Source organism: Chiloscyllium punctatum, chromosome 23, assembly GCF_047496795.1.
Source record: "Chiloscyllium punctatum isolate Juve2018m chromosome 23, sChiPun1.3, whole genome shotgun sequence".
Taxonomy (NCBI): Eukaryota; Metazoa; Chordata; class Chondrichthyes; order Orectolobiformes; family Hemiscylliidae; genus Chiloscyllium; species Chiloscyllium punctatum.
Window position 1 is genome coordinate 11,063,546 of NC_092761.1, and position 3,119 is coordinate 11,066,664.

General features: G+C 44.3%; 1 non-coding gene across 1 annotated transcript; it reads right to left on the reverse strand.

Moving 5' to 3' along the window:
• Positions 1 to 413: 413 nt before the first annotated feature.
• Positions 414 to 495, reverse strand: trnas-aga (transfer RNA serine (anticodon AGA)). The gene has a single exon. It is a non-coding gene; the product is annotated as a tRNA-Ser (tRNA).
• Positions 496 to 3,119: the final 2,624 nt, after the last annotated feature.

A 3,119-nucleotide genomic window follows, 5' to 3' on the forward strand; every position in this document is an offset into this window, starting at 1 on the left:
GGCTTGCACCATGTCCAGGGATGAGAAGTCCCGTTTGGTGGAGAGAGTTCCTAGGCTGGTGAGTTTCACTTTGGAACAAAGATGGTTAAGTGGCAATTTCCTGCGGTTGTTTGTAATGATGGGAGAGGGAGCGGTGGGGAATGAGCACTCTGACGAGCAGGAGGAAGTGTTGCCAATGACCAGAGTCAGAGAACAGAGGATAAGGGATGAAAGGAATCTAATGAAAAGCAGCACTTCTGCTCAGGGCGTTCAATAACCACTGCAGAAACCCGATGTGTCGAGCAGTGTATCTGGAAAGAGAAACAGAGATAATGTTTTAAATATGGAACATTTCTGATGAAGAACTCAAGTTTCTCAAGTCTAATCAAATTACAGGCCTGCTTTGAATTGTTCCAGCAGGAAAGCATTCATAACGTAGTCGGCAGGATTCGAACCTACGTGGGGAAACCCCAATGGATTTCTAACCCACCGCCTTAACCACTCGGCCATGTCTACAGACAGTGCTGCCCCCTGAGCACTGACCAAATCAGCCGTGATCTCATTGAAAGCTGCCGCTGACTTGATGAGTTAAATGTTTCCATCTCCTTTCATACCTTTGCTGTCATTTATAAGGTGCGAGACACCAATGTAAAAGAAGAAAAGCATAAAGTTAGGAAAAGATATTTGCAGCAAAATTGAATCAAAATTATTTATTGAAAGGAAAATCACACTTGGCAATTTGCTAGATCTCTTTGCGAACATGACCAGCAGAGGTAATCAAGGGAGCGATTGATCTGAGTATTCCTGGACATGAAACAAACAAAGGTTAGTGACATATTCATTTCTTTTTTTAGCGAACGAAGTGGTCTTTCCTGATGGTTACAATTAAAGAGATGGTTCCCAATAAAAGACAGAGATTAAGTCGCTTGGAGATATACTTCAATGTGATACAATTCACTTTCAGCCCCTAATTACCCCAGAGATGGAAGGGGTGAGTTACTTTTCTTCACTCTTCAACTCCACAGCATGGAGGTACAGACATGAAACCGCTAGAGATGGAGTTCTTGAATTGGGAACCAGCGACACTGAAGGAACTCGGCAAAAGTGAGGACTGCAGATGCTGGAAACCTGATTTTCGATCAGAAAATGCTGGAAAAGCACAGCAGCATCCGAAGAGCAGGAAAGTCGATGTTTCTGTTGCCAGTCTTTCTGCGTTCCGCAAACAATTTTCGTTTTTGGCTCAGATTTCCAGCAACTGCAGCTATTTGTATTATGTTAACATTCATAATGTTTTGGACAAAACCAATGACCTGCTAGCATCGGAAAATCGGCAGAAGTACTGGTCCACCGACATGTTAGCTGAACAATACAACCATTCCATGAGCGGGAATACGATCCGGGCCACGGTGCTGAGAGTACCGAATCCTCACAAGTAAATAACAACACGAGGGGATAGATACTATCGTATTTGGTGTAAATCAAACACCCTTTATGAACATTTTCGTTGCAGATTATTTTCAACTTGTCTTCGAAGATTTACAAAGTGGGAAAAGGCCATTCCGCCTGTGTGCATCGCGGCTAATCGGAGAGCCATCTATTCCAGTCGCAGTTTCCAACTTTGGCCCAAAGTCTCGTGTGTTCTAATGTTCCCAGGGCAAATGTCAATGACTTTATCCTGTGTTCATAAATGGCACAATTGTATGACACTTGCACAACGACTTGTAACTCTTTTGAGGAACTCATGCTCATTTTCACCCACAAAGGGAGACACACAGAAAGATACCCCCAAAGCGACAGAGGTCTCCGTTATGGTGAGCTGGAATTTGAAATAGACAAGAGGACAAATGCAAGTTTCAAATGTGGAAGCACAGAAGTGAAGTCCCAGCAGGACCGTCAACGTGGGGCACGGTTAAAATCCGACATTCCCCTCGAGCCAGGTTGGACTCGAACCTACAATTTTCTGATCCGAAGTCAGACACGTTATCCAGTACGCCACTGGCCCAACATACACGCTAGCGCTGGCAGAATGTCGATATGTAATGCTATGGACTTTCACGGAATCAGAATTTAAAAGATGAACAAGCAGCGAAGATAATCACCAGCACTGCTTCACTTCGAAGTTTCCAATTTATGAAGCAGTGCCTTTCACTGGCAAAGGAGAAACATTTGTCCTCAGCTGCCTGCTTCAGGGTCGCCTCCTTCTCTGCTGGAAGTTTCCATCGCTTTATTCACAGTCCCGATGCGATTTCATGATCCACTCCAGTCAATAAGTGTCATGGTGTCGTCTTTGCAAGACCCTGCCGAAACTCAGCGAGAGACATCTGGTCATTTCGAGCTCAGGATGTGGAATTAGACGAGCTGCGTGACACCTTTTATTGGCACCGCCACTTCACTGCAAATTAGCGGCTCAAAACGAGCCGTTGTTAGGTTCAGCTTGATTTGTACCTTCCTGTAGTGCATTTGCTGAACAACATCAGATAGATCCCATCCGGCCCAGCTGCCTTATCTATTTTCACATCCTGCAGTATTTCTAATATCTCTTCCTTGTGAACCTCAATCTCTTCTAGTCTAGACGCAAGTATCTCTGTATCTTCCTCGCCAACATTTTCATTATCTATACAGAACTCTGTCGTAAAATATTTATTTAGTGCTTCCTCTATCTCCTCTGACTCCACACAAAACTTCCCACTATTATCCTTGATTGTCCCAAATTTAGCTCTTTTAGCGCTGACATACCTATGGAAAGCCTTAGGGTTATCCCTGATCCTATCCGCCAACAACTTCTCATGTCTCCTCCTGGCTCTTCCCAGCTCTCTTTTTAGGTCTTTCCTGATATCGTTGGAACCCTCGAGCGCTCGAACTGAGTTTTCACGTTTTGTCCTAACATAAGACTTCTTGTTCTTCTTGACCAGGGATTCCATTTCCTTTATAAACCACGGCTCACGCGTTCTATATCTTCCTCCCTGCCAGACAGGTACATACTTATCTCGGACACACAGGAGCTTTTCCTTGAATAAGTTCCACATTTTTAATGTGCTCACCGCCTACAGTTTCCTACCCCATTCTACGCTTCCTAAATCTTACCTCATTGCATCGTAATTACCCTTCCACCAGCTGAAATTCTTGCTCCGTGGAGTGCA